Source organism: Triticum aestivum, chromosome 2B (assembly GCF_018294505.1).
Source record: "Triticum aestivum cultivar Chinese Spring chromosome 2B, IWGSC CS RefSeq v2.1, whole genome shotgun sequence".
NCBI classification, from domain to species: domain Eukaryota; kingdom Viridiplantae; phylum Streptophyta; class Magnoliopsida; order Poales; family Poaceae; genus Triticum; species Triticum aestivum.
In genome coordinates, this window is record NC_057798.1 from 312971908 (window position 1) to 312986548 (window position 14641).

Sequence of the window (14641 nt, forward strand, 5' to 3'; positions counted from 1 at the left end):
TAAGGATTAAGGCTACATCGCCTGAATCATTTTAAACCATATATCAAGAACGGTATGAATTCAAACATCGTTCAAAAACAAATAACAAAAAATTAAGGCTTTCATAGGCGGCCAGGCCTCAATCATCAAGTGCTTTTCATGGGCTTGCACAACCACTAAGTTAAACCTTCATTCAAACCTGTAAGTCGGGCCTCTCATGACCAACCGCCGTTTTAACTTTGACAATTTCAGGGTGTTAATAAGATTGACTGTCAAGAGTTCGGTGGGTCATTCCAGGATTACCTGGGTGGACTGGCAGATATACAAGGCAGGATCAACTGAATTTTTTGGTGTGTACACCTAGCGTTTCAATCCAATCAAAAGGGTTATCAAAGTTATATTCAATGAACGGGGAGCCCCAAGCAATATATATTGAGCCATCAAGGCAGGGTACCTATGTTTGATTTGTGCTATGCAACAGACTCCCTTTGGTCCCTTTAACCCGGGCATCAAGCCTCCAAGTGGGTTGTAGCAACGGCATTCAAGCTGGATCAATAGGGAAGTCACAGCTATGCTCCATGAACAGGAAGCCCCAAGTATTTTGTAATCATGGAGTACAATCCGGATCAAGAGGGTAGTCCTAGCTATGCTCAATGAGCAGGAAGCCCCCATGTTATTTGTAATAAGGCGTGCAAGCCGGATCAAGAGGGTAGTCACACCTATGCTCAATGAGCAGGAAGCCCCCAAGTGATCTACAATAAGATAAGCCAATAAGGCAGGATACCCATGTTAGAACCACTCATCATTGCAGCAAGTTCTCTTTGGCAACATTTTATTTTTTTTCTAAGAACTCAAACTTTGCGAGAGATAAATCTCTTTTTGAACTGGAATTTCAAACCGGATATTGAGAGCTTCAAAGCTTTGTGAGAGACACATTTCCATTGAGCCGGGGATCCTTCATTTTAAGTCGGAAATTTTCTGGCCTTTAAAATTTCATCAATATGGCAATAACTCTCGAGCCCGGTTTATTCTCCCTCCAATGACCCGGGGTCCTTGAATCTGGCAATATTTTGCTAAGTCATATCATCGTAGCCCCCGAGTCTTAAGACGACTCAAGGAGTTGTCTAGAGATTCTCCATATTAAACCATGATATAAACCTGCATATAGTTAAACAGCGGAGCGCTGGAATATGTTGAAGCTGGAGACAAGATGGCGAGTTGATGATCCTCGCAACACTCATTGTATATCACTGGCATTGATAATGGAAGTTTGAAATCAACCATGGCAGGTTATAAATGACCCCGTATGATTTGTGTCAGTAATCCGGCCAGTAGCGACGCAACCTATATGTCCATGACATGATCATCGCTTTTGCAGTGAACAATTGTCCTGGATAAAAAAACATCATAAGATAGAGTACTTGTTATTTTAAATAATAAAAACATATCAATAAAAATTGATTGGACAAAATTCACCTGATTCATCCGGATGATAGATGATTCGTTTCGCGAACAACTTTGGATACTCGCAATGGCAATTTGGCCACTCTCCCCTGCCCTTGCAAAAGGGCATCAATCGTAGCAAGTGAAAGCATAGTGTCTCACAACAAGGTCGATGGAGGAGGCTTAGCAGTAGGTCACAGCGATGACGGCGGAAACGACAACTTGAAGTGCGCCTATAGCAGCCCCTGGACCCAGGCGCCTCAGAATGGACCCTCAAGGTGTTGTTGTTGTTGTTGTTGTTGTTGTTGTTATTGTTGTTGTTGTTTTTTGCAATCCCTTGTTGCTTTCATGCAGAACTCCTGGCTTGGGTGGATTATCTTGGATTGCTCTTTGGTGCAATCTCTTGCATCAAGTTTTTTGGTACTTGTGTAGCGGCAGTAACATTTTTATCTTGGACTGCTCTAGGGCTCTCCTCCAAGGAGCCTTGCCGTTGAACATCCGACTGTGAAGGTCCAAATCATCAAAACTTCGCCCGAGTGTTGAGTGCTATGAATCCTGTCGCGGGCATGTACTGCACCCGCATGTCCACTTTGCACCAATAGCGTCATTCGGGCCATGCCATATGTTCATATTGAATCAATCTCATCAGGTGATTTCGAGTATGAAAAAACTAACGCCCACACGTGTGGCATCTTGCACATCGCCCACACGCCTCCATCACCACTCATTTTGCCACGTATGAACAGATGACATCAGCAGGAATGTTTTATCTCCTAATTAAAAAATCGAATTAAAAATCCGTTTTCACCATTAAACCTTGACGAGATTTTCAAAACTAGAACCCATGTTCATATGTTTCAACAAAAAAAATTGCCCAAAAGTTCCATTATGTTTACACTGTAGTTGCCATAGTGCTTAAACTAAAGTTGCCATGTGACAATTTTAGTTTGTAGAGCATGGCAATTTTAGTTTTTTGATGATGGCAATTCCAGAACTTTGACCATGAAAATTATTTTTTGTATGCCATGGCAATTTCAAGTGCATGTATCATGGCAGTTTTAGTTTATGGTTCATGGAAAGTCTAGTTTCTTAATTCCCTATTTTATAATATGTCAAAATTTACTTTTAAATGTAGAAGAAAATAGCTGAAACATATCATGGCAACTTCAGTATAAACATCATGGCAATTCATATGCAATAGACATGGCAACTTTTAACCCCCAAAAAATTGTTCAAAATATATTAATATGAGATCTAATTTCGAAGATCTCGTCGCGAGGGATTTAATGGTGAAAACGGATCTTCAATCAAAATTTTCATTTAAGAGTTAAAACATTTTTAAAACTGAAAATCCAAAAAGATTCCGACATGCATGCATGCGGTGACATGGTGCAGTCCGTGTGTTATAGGGCGTGTGGGTGGGTTGGCTCCCACCACACGTGTGTGCGTTAGCGTTGTCCTTTTGAGTATGCTTCTTAATGTACCAGTGCAGGGCTTCAAACGCCTCAAGTCTGAAACTTGTACCCAACAGTGATAATTTCCGGTTAGAGAAAAAACAGGTTTGGTGATTTGTGATTTTAACAGTCACGTGAGCCATGGGAGGGCGGCCAGGGCTCATGGCTGTGGTCGGTGCCAGCCGAAGCCAAGGCCATGTGGATGAGCGGACGCTCGGGCGTTGAACCAGCGAGCGGAGGACGACTCGGCTGCATGCTGTCTTGTGGCTGACTCAGACCAGAAGGTGATGGAGACCGAAGCGGAGACCGGCATAGGTGGAAGTGAGGTAAGGCCACAGCTCAAATTCAGGGTGATAGGAGGTGTCACCGGCAAGCCACAGCGACGGGACAACTCATACAGTTGGCCCTGCGGCAGGGGCAGAAGCACTCGGGTGGCACCGCGACATTGGAGCAGCAAGAACGGTGGCTCGCCAACGGCCAATGAGTTGGAGGTGCTAGCCGGCGGTGATGGCGGTGCAGCGGGTCAAAGGAGCAGCCCCAAGGCGGGGCGGTTCTCCCGCAGTAGAGTACATCGATGGACGAGGTCCTGGTTAATCTCGGAAGAGCCCAGACGCACAGGTGCAGCGGCCGGTGGTGGATCAAAGCCCGCGGGCAAGCGTCAAAGCAAAGTAGACTCGACGGTGGTCGGCACATGAAGACCCCGCAGTGGTGGCAAGCTAGCAGCGTGTCGTGGCCGGTGCAGGCCGACTTGGCAGATGGCTTGATAGCTTGACAAAAATGACTCGCAGCACAGCCGGAGATACAGCAGAGGTGGTGGCAACCCATGGCGCGGTTGGAGATGCAGTAGAGGCAGAGGCCAGCATGACGGCGGCTCAACCCGAAGGCCGCACCAGGCGGCTCCTTGGTGACGCAGGGCCGACGATGCGGCGAGCCATGGCAGCGACGGAATGATCCAAGGGCGGCTCGGAGGCACTTGCGAACCGTGGCTGAGTCCTTCTCCCAGTCCTGGAGGCTTGACCAGTCGAGTCTTCCTCCAGGTCACCGTTGATTCTGGCTTTTGCGCGGAGGCCATGCTGTAGCAGAGGAACAGAGGGCCGGTCCGGCGACTCAGCATGGGACGACAGTGGAGGAGCGGCGGGCCGGTCTGGCAACTCAGTGGAGGATGGCATCAGAGGAGTGGAAGGCTAGCCCAGCAACTCAGCAGGGGCCGCGGTGCCTCATGGAGGCGTATTGCAGCAGTGGCGGGTCAACTTAGAGGGGGCCGACAGACTGAGGCCACACGCGCGACCACAGCGGCAGAGGCGAGGCAGGTCAACCCAGGCGTGTGATGTGAGCCAAGATGACAGTGAAGGCAGGCTCGAAGGCGGCTGCCCAGAGCGGCGGAGTGACTCGCAGGCGTGGCCATGGAGGAATCCGAGTCCAATCCACTTCCGGGTCCTCCTCCCGGTCGCTGCCAGTTTAGCTATCCACATCGGTGTCTTTCAGGTCATGGCTCGCCCATTTTTTTGGTCAAACTTGATGCTTCACATGATGGGGAAAAGGTAGTACTTGAACTCTGATCTGAGGCTTAATACGAGTTGTACTGGTTGCTGCCTCCAGACTTGATCTTGTAAAGAGCAAAAAACAACAGTCAGAACTCAACGGATCGGACAAGAGCGGCTATGTCCGGCGGAACTTATGTTTTTGGCAGCTAGCGATGACCAAGCAGATCGAATCCTTGTTAATTTTGGTAACGACGAGTTGCACTTATGATCAGAATAAATGTCTCCGCTTATGACATTCTGATCATTTGTCATAAAATGATGTAGATTCTTCTGCGCCGGCTCTTTTTCATCTGCAATATTGCGAGCTTCTCGAACCCTAGAAAATATTCCTCCAAGAACTCATTACCACCATGCGCTAGCCCCACGGTGGGCGCCAACTGTCGTGGATTTGTCACGAGAGATGTCCTAGTGTGAGGACTTAGTCATGAGGCCAACGTATCTATGTGTTAGCTTGAGAGGGGTTGATCGGGATGAGAGACGCGAGGCGGATCAACACACAAGATAAGGATTTAGACAGCTTTGGGCCCTCGGAAACATCATCCGGTGATAGCCCTACATGTTGTTTGTGGCTAGGTCTCATTATGCTCATGAGGGAGTTGCCACATAAATCGGCTCTCCTAATTGTGTCTAGCCTTAGAGATTACTTCTCCCCTTCTTGGGGTGCCCTGCCCCTCCTTATATAAGTTGGAGGGGCGGGTCACATGTGGAGTCCCAATAGGATTAGGACTAGTCTATCCTCTAATACAAGCCAGGTACAAGTCTGGGTCTTGATTCCTTGTAAGGGAAATATTTCCTCACGCCCTTCCTCTTATGCCGGCCCACCATCACATGAATCGGCCAACTGGGCCTTGGGCCTTGTCATCCATCTGACCCGCCCGCCGGGTCAGTAGTGAGTCGCAAAGCTCTAGCCGGGTCATACATCCGGCGGGTTACACCGCGGGGTATATCGCGAATAGTATGTGCCACATGGGGTGATGAATGAGGTCTTCTCTTCATCTTCCTTAGACATAAAGATTTGATGGTATCAAGAGTATGCATCCTGGAAGGAGAGCAAATCACATCCGGAAGTGGAATCCACAATCTGGTCGATGCGCGGCAAGGGGAATGGGTCCTTCGAGCATGCCTTGTTCAGATCTGTGAAATCTATGCAAAGCCTCCATTTCCCATTAGCCTTGCGCACGACCACTAGGTTTGATAACCACGTTGGATGTAGTACTCCTCTGACCAAACCAGCTACCTCAAGTTTCTTGGTTTCCTCGACAATGAACTAGCCGCTCCAAGGCTTGCTTTCGGACCTTCTGCTTGAAGGGTCGGGCATGTGAGAAGACAGCAAGGTGGTGCTCGATTACCTTCCTGGAACACCGGGGATATTGATAATCCCCAAGTGCAGGAAATCATCGTAGCAATTTCCAAAGGTGGAAGTGATAAGTATGGAGTATTGAACCCACGAGGAGTTGAAGGTAAGATCAATATTCTCTCAAGTCCTATCTGCCACTGATACAACTCTACGTACACCAAACGTTTGCTTCCAACTAGAAACGAGAAATAAAACTATGTTGTGGGTATGAAGAGGATAACTTTGCATGATATCGGAGAGCTAAAATATAAAAGTAGGTGATGTCATAGGATAGCAACACATATTGGATCATATTATGTGGCATAAAGCACCATGTTCAAGTGGGGATTACAGCGGGGTGTGGGAGAGTGGACCGCGTCAAAGTGATGAGGATGGTGATGTTGATGAAGACGATCACCATGGCGATGATTCCCCTCCCGATGGCACTCCGGCGCCATTGAGAGAGTGGAGGAGAGGTTCTCCCCCTTGTGCTTCCTCATCCATCTCCCCCTAGATGGGGAGAGGTTCTCCCTCTGGTCCTTGGCCTTCATGGCGATGATGGCCCCTCCGATATCATTCCCCATGGCCTCCGGTGATGATGGGCCCCTCCGGCAGGGTGCCAGAGAGGCCATAGATTGATTTCGTGTAGCTACAGAGGCTTGCGGCGGCAGAACTTTTGACTCTCTTCTATTCTGGGGTTCTAGGATTTATAGGAGGGGTTGGCGTCAGTTTCACGTCAAGGGTGCCCACGGGGAGTCATGAGGAAGGGGGGCGCCCTAGGGGGGAGCCCTCCACCCTCGTGGTGCCCTTAGGACTCCCTTCCGGTAGATTTTCATTCCAGTATTTTTTATATTTTCCAAAAATATTCTCCGTTGATTTTCAGCACATTCCGAGAACTTTTATTTCTGCATAAAAACAACACCACGCGAGTTCTGCTAAAAATAGCGTCAGTCCAGGTAAGTCTAATCAAATCATACCAAAATCATGTAAAAATATTATAAACATGGCATGAATACTACATAAATTTTAGATACATTGCAGACGTATCAACATCCCCAAGCTTAATTCTTGCTCGTACTGGAGTAGGTAAATGATAAATGAAATAATTTGTGAAGTGTGAATGCTAGCAAGTGCACAAGTTTGATCGATGATAATTTCAATCACCTTTACTAGCATCATATATATCATAACAGTAGCTCAACTCATAAAACTTTTCATGATCAAGTAACAAGCTATTCACATGTTAGAGTATAGATCATAAACTTTCTTGAAAACTAACAAACTATGTTCTAAGTCATCAAACAATTGCAATTCATCTTATTTTTAGGAAGGGTTTATGTAAGAGCTTTGATTCAGAAAACTCCACATACTCAACTATCATTTAATCTTTCACAATTGCTAACACTCACGTGATATTTATGGATTCAAAGTTTTAATCAGACACAGAGAAAGATAGGGGCTTATAGTATCGCCTCCCAACCTTTTACCTCAAGGGTAATGTCAACAATAATACTTTATGATAACCTACATCCAAGTGGATATATATATATATATCCAGATCGCTCCAACAAAAAGTGCTTGCCAAAGGAAAAAGTGTAAAAAGGAGAGGTGATGATCACCATGACTCTTGTATAAGGGTAGAAGATAAAAGTAAAAGATAGGCCCTTCGCGAGGGAAACAGAGGTTGTCATGCGCTTTTATGGTTGGATGCACAAAATCTTAATGCAAAAGAACGTCACTTTATATTGCCGATTGTGATAAAGACCTTCATTATGCAGTTCGTCGCTTTTATTTCTTCCATATCACAAGTTCGTATAAAGCTTATTTCAATAGATCATACATATTTAGAGAGCAATTTTTATTGCTTGCACCGATGACAACTTACTTGAAGGATCTTACTCAATCCATAGGTAGGTATGGTGAACTCTCATGGCAAAACTGGTTTAAGGATGTTTGGAAGCACAAGTAGTATTTCTACTTGGTGCAAGGAATTTGTCTAGCATGAGAGGGAAAGGCAAGCTCAACATGTTGGATGATTCAAGACAATATAACGTCTATTCGGATATAGGGAAACATAAACCATTAAGTTGTCTTCCTTGTCCAACATCAACTTTTTAGCATGTCATATTTTAATGAGTGCTCACAATTACAAAAGATGTCCAAGATAGTATATTTAAATGTGAAATCTCTGTTCCTTTAATACTCTTTCATGAATTGTTCAAGTGACCAATACTACATTTGCTAACTTTCAATAAATTTACCACCTACACTTATTATGTGTTAAGTCATTACTCCCCATGGCATAAGCATATGAAACATATATAAATTCAGATTTATGATATTCAATTCATTCGACCATTTACTCATAGGATATACGTGAAGCACGTGAGTAAATGAAAAACTACTCCAAAAAGATATAAGTGAAGAACACTGAGTAGTCAAATAATTAACTAGCAAAGGGAGGATTCTCTTTCATTCAAGATTTTAGATCCAATGATTTTATACAAACGGCAAGTAAAATTGAAAATACGCTCCAATCAAAACACATACCATGTGATCCCAGTAAGGTATACCGATGGTTTTGAAGACGAAAGAGGGGATGCCTTCCGGGGCATCCCCAAGCTTAGGCACTTGAGTCTTCCTTGAATATTACCTTGGGGTGCCTTGGGCATCCCCAAGCTTAGGGTCTTTCTACTCCTTATTCTCCTCATATCTATATCTCACCCAAAACTTGAAAACTTCAATCACACAAAACTTAACGGAACTTCGTGAGATAGATTAGTATGATCAAGAGTAAACCTTTCACTTTGGTACTGTCAAAGACAAGATTCATAATTGTTCTCACACAATGCCTACTGTACCATATCATTTTTACAATTTATATTGAGAAATATAAGCCATAGAAACTAGAAAACAAGCAAACTATGCATTGAAAACAGAATCTGCCAGAAACAGAACAGTCTGTAATGATCTGAACAGAAACAATACTTCTACTACTCGAAAACTCCAACCTAATTAGGAAAACCTGAGAAATTTGTGTGCCAATCTATAGAAAAAAGAATCAGATATAAAACAAGTTTCTGTGAATTATCAAAACTAATTTACTGGGCGCAAAAGTTTCTGATTTTTAGCAGGATCAACACAACTATCACCGTAAGCTATCCCAAAGGTCTTACTTGGCACTTTATGGAAACAAAAGCTATAAAACATGATTACTACAGTATATTAATCATGTGAACACACAAAAATAGTAAGCATAAATATTGGGTTGTCTCCGAACAAGCGCTTTTTCTTAATGCCTTTTAGCTAGGCATGATGATTTCAATGATGCTCATATAAAAGATAAGAATTGAAACACAAAGAGAGCATTATGAAGAATGTGACTAGCACATTCAAGTCTAACCCACTTCCTATGCCTAGGGATTTTGAGAGCAAACAACTTAAGGGAACAAGAATCAACTAGCATAGGAAGGCAAAACAAGTATAACTTCAAAACTTTAAGCACATAGAGAGGAAACTTGATATTATTGTAACTCCTACAAACATATATTTGCTCCCTCATAATAATTTTCAGTAGCATCATGAATAAATTCAACGATATAACCATCACATAAACACATTATTTTCATGATCTACAAGCATAAAAAAATTACTACTCTCCACATGAGCAAAATTCTTCTCATTCGGAATAGTGGGAGCAAACTCAACAAAATAACTATCATGTGAGGCATAATCCAATTGAAAATTAAAATCATGATGATAAGTTTCATGTTTCACATTATTCTTTATAGCATACATGTCATCAAAATAATCATCATAGATAGCAAGTTTCTTCTCATAATCAATTGGAACCTAGTGGAATCATTACTAACTAAAGTCAAGACCTCTCCAAATCCACTTTCATAAATATCACACTAAGATTCAACACCCTCCAAAATAGTGGGATCATTACTTCCAAAAGTTGACAATCTTCCAAACCCACTTTCAATGATAGTCTTATTCATACTCCAAAAGATATAAGTGAAGTTCATGAAGCATTCTACAATTAATATAGATTAACAAATATCCAAGCTCAAAATATATAAGTGAAGCACACGAAGCATTCTATAAAACCATAATCAAAATATTTAAGTGAAGCATAGAGAGCATTCTATAAGATCATACTCAAAAGATATAAGTAAAACACATGAAGCATTCTATAAATCCGTGAAGGGATATCTCATACTAGCATGGTTCTTAAAGAAAAAGAAAAACACAAAGGACACAAATCATGTGAACAAAACAAAAACCAAGGTATACCGATAATTGTTGAAGAAGAAAGATGGGATGCCAACCGGAGCATCCCCAATCTTAGATGCTTGAGTATCCTTGAATATTTACTTGGGGGGCCTTGGGCATCCCCAAGCTTGAACTCTTTCCTCTCTTTATTCTTCGCACAGCGGTAACTCCTCGTTCTTCGAACACTTCATCTACACAAAACTTAACAAAAACTTTGCGAGATCCGTTAGTATAACAAACGAAATCACTAACTTTAGGTACTGTTGCAAACTCATTCCACTATATTAGCGCTATATCTACTGTATTCCAACTTCACCATGGTTCATACCCTACGATACTACCCATAGATTCATCAAAATAAGTGAGCAACACATACAAAACAGAATCTGTCAAAAACAGGACAGTCTTTAGTAATCTGGAAATATATTATACTTATGTAACTCCAAAAACTCAAAAAACATATGAAAATGTTAAAAAAATTGTACAGAAGTAATGTGCAAAAAGTTTCAGGCCCATTTGACTTTCCAGTAAAAAAATGTAAATTCACGCGCTACAGCCAAAGTTTCTGTTTTTGCACCTCACATAGTAAACAAGTACTCTAATCGTCCTAAGACCAAAGCTTGGCACTTAATTTTATAATACAAAGGATATATGCAAGGGGATAATTATTTTCAGAGAAACTTCCATGAAAAATTATACATTGTTTCCATGATCATGAACACAAGTGTTCAAGGTCGACCCTCACTTCTCCAATGCATAACTTTCCAATCACATCTCTTTTTGAAAAAACTTTTTAGGCATATGAGACAAGTGAATCTTTTTGTATTTTATTATTTTTTTAAAAAAATTGTATGTTTCACCCACAACTAAGTGAAAACAAAATCTACTTAGTGAAGAAAGCAAACAAGCATACACGAAAATATCAACGCCACGCTATTGCTCCCCGGCAACAGCGCCAAAAAAGAGCTTGATAATCCCCAAGTGCAGGGAATCATCGTACCAATTTCCAAAGGTGGAAGTGATAAGTATGGAGTGTCGACCCACAAGGAGCTAAAGGTAATATCAATATTCTCTCAAGACCTATCTGCCATTGATACAACTCTACGTACACTGAACGTTTGCTTCCAACTAGAAACGAGAAATAAAACTATGTTGTGGGTATGAAGAGGATAACTTTGCATGATATCGGAGAGGTAAAATATAAAAGTATGTGTTGTTATCATAAAGTTAGAATATATTACTTAAGTATTATAAATAGCGAGCGTGGAATGATGCGTCCACGTGCAGAATTATCCTAGGCAATTGTTAACAAGACCGGTAATCACTATTGCAATTTCATATGAGGGAGAGACATAAGCTAACATACTTTCTCTTCTTGGATCATATGCACTTATGACTGGAACTCTAGCAAGCATCCGCAACTACTAAAGATCATTAAGGTAAAACCCAACCATAGCATTAACATATCAAGTCCCCTTTATCCCATATGCAATAACCCCCTTACTAAGTTTTATGCTTCTTTCACTCAAGCAACCCACTATAAGCGAATCACGAACATATTGCAACACCCTACAGCGGGAATCCCTCACGCTTGCGCAACACAGAGGGAACCATAGGACAACACTAATAATAAAACATACAACTCATACCAATCGAGATCATCAATCAACCCAAAGACAAAGGATATCTACTCAAAACATCATAGGATGGCAACACACCATTGGATCATAATATGTGCCATAAAGCACCATGTTTAAGTAGGGATTACAGCAGGGTGCGGGAGAGTGGACCGCGTAAAAGAGATGAGGATGTTGATGTTGATGAAGACGATCACCACGGCAATGATTCCCCTCCCGATGGCACTCCGGCGCCACCCTTGTGCTTCCTCCTCCATCTCCCCACTAGATGGAGAGAGGTTCTCCCTATGGTCCTTAGCCTTCGTGGCGATGATGGCCCCTCCGAGATCCTTCCCCATGGCCTCCGGTGATTATGGCCCCTTCCGGCAGGGTGCCAGAGAGGGCCTAGATTGATTTCTCGTGGCTACAGAGGCTTGTGGCGGCGGAATTTCTGATCTTTCTTCTGTTCTCGGGGTTTTAGGATATATAGGAGGGGATGGCATCACTTTCATGTCAAGGGGCCCACGCGGAATCCATGAGGCAGGGGGCGTCCTCCACCCTCATGGTGCCCTCGGGACTCCCTTTTCTACAGTATTTTTTATATTTTCCAGAAATTTTCTATGTTGATTCTCAGTGCATTTCGAGAACTTTTATTTCTGCACAAAAACAATACCATGGTAGTTCTACTAAAAACATCATCAGTCCGGGTTAGTTCTAATCAAATCATACCAAAATCATGTAAAAATATTATAAACATGGCATGAATACTTCATAAATTGTAGATACATTGGAGACGTATCAGATATCAGATGGTACATCTTATCCACGCGAATAATTGCGTCCTTCTCGTATGACGGAATGGAAATGACGCCCATTGGCCCTGGCATCTTCAAGGTGTTGTAGGCATAGTGGGATGCCGCCATGAATTTGGCCAGAGCTGGGCGTCCAAGGATTCCGTTGTACGATAGGGGGAGGTCAACCACATCAAACACAACCTTCTTAGTCAGCTAATTCAAGTCTCCCCCGAATGTCACTAGCAACATGATCTTTCCCTTAGGACGACTCCTGCCGGGGTTGATTCCTTGAAAAATGCACGTGACCTTGAGCTCTTCCTCTGCTATCTCAAGTATGTTGATGACCCTTGGGGAAATCAGATTCAACCTGGCACCGCTGTCAACCAACATCTTTGTGACTTTGAGGTTGTGGATTGTTGGTGAGACCAACGATGGAAAGCACCCTACTGCGGGGGTGCGGTCAGGGTGGTCCTCTTCATCAAAGATCATGGGCGTGTGTGCCCACTTGAGCGATTTCCGAGATTCTGCGGATGGCTCCATGACATTAACTTCACGCGCCCACTGTTTAAGTTGGCTGTGAGAGGAGTGCAGAGATGCACCCCCGTCAAGGCACAGGGCGTCAGTGGCCTTCTAGAATTCCTGCTCACTGGTTTCCTCTTCATCCCCTTCATCACTTTCACCATTGCAATCTTCCTTCTCACGGCCCCTGGCGGGTTTTCCTTTGTTCTGAGGAGCCGGGTTGGGGTGATTTGCTTCACCGCCTAGGCCCTTCCCGCCAGCACCATTCAGACCTTTTTCCTTATCACACTTCTCATACTCAGACCTCTGCTTATTGATGAGTTGTTCAACCTGATGGCACTCCTGGAGATCGTGGCCCTTGGTCCAATGAATCTTGCAGTACGACCCATCACCTTTCCCAGCCTTCTCGGTTGCCGCAGCCTCCCGGCAATCAGAGCATGCAGCAACTTCCTTGCCGGGGGTGTCGTTCTTGGCCTTCTTCCTGGTACTAAGCATGCCCAATCCCTCAACGGTGATCACTGCCTTATCTTTCTGCCTTTTGTTGCGCTTCTTGTTCTTCTTATTCTGACTGGTGACCTCGTCGTCATCCTGTGAGTTGAGTCGACGCCATCCTCTTCTCCAGGTAGCTTCCTCCCCTCCTCCACCCGAGCACACTTGTCCACCAAGGTGTAATGCTCCTTCATAGTCTTGGGTAACCGAACGTTCTTCTTGGAACGTATCTGACAGTTGTGCATGTTGGACTGGAACGCAGCTATCACACCTGCAGGGTGGATGTCTGGAATATTTATGTGGACTCGGCTGAACCTCTGCATGTACTTCCACAGAGTCTCTCATTCTTTCTGCTGGAGAAGCTGCAAGTTGCTGGGCCGCCCAGGTCCTTGATTTCCGCCCGTGAAGGCGCCAATGAACTCATGGCATAGGTCAGCCCAGGTCAAAATGGAGATCTCCGGCATGTCCATCTGCCAAGACTTCACATTTGGCTTGAGTGCCAAAGGGAAGTAGTTGGAAAACACCTTCTCATCTCTTCCCCAGGCACCTTGAACAACGATGGTATAGATGCTCAAGAACTCTAGGGTTTAGCCTCCCATCGTACTTCTTTGGTGACTCTTGCTTGAACGTGCGGGCGGACGGCCAACAGACTTGCCATAGCTCTCGAGTGAAGGCGGGGCACCCAAACTTGAAGGGCAGGTGCCCGCCCCTGCCGACTGCGAGCTCATCAACATCGGGACCATCACGCCCATCGGACTGGCGGAGGGTGTCATGGCGTCGCACGATGGTGACGCGCGCGCCTTCAATCTGCATGTCCTTTGGGGCCTGCCGTTGGTCTTGATGCGCTTGGGGGTCAAATGAGGTCATTGACACATCGTCGGGTTCTTGGTTGCGTGGCTCCCGCGCTGGTTACTGCGGTGGGGATTGCACCATGGGGGTGGCCCCTTTAGTACGGCTAGCAGTGCGGGCCATTGTCGTCGCCTGGGGAGGCTGTGGCGGGCCACCTCGCTGTGATCCTCCTGCCTCGATGGAACCAATGAGGCTTTGGATGGTGGCTTGCCACTCATCCATCTGATCGGCTTCCGGCGAAAATCTCAACAACAGTTTGGCCCCGCGCCATGGCCTCCGAGGCGGTGCTTGGCATAGGTGATGACGATGTAGATCGTAGCGTCGCACGGCTCTTGATGGT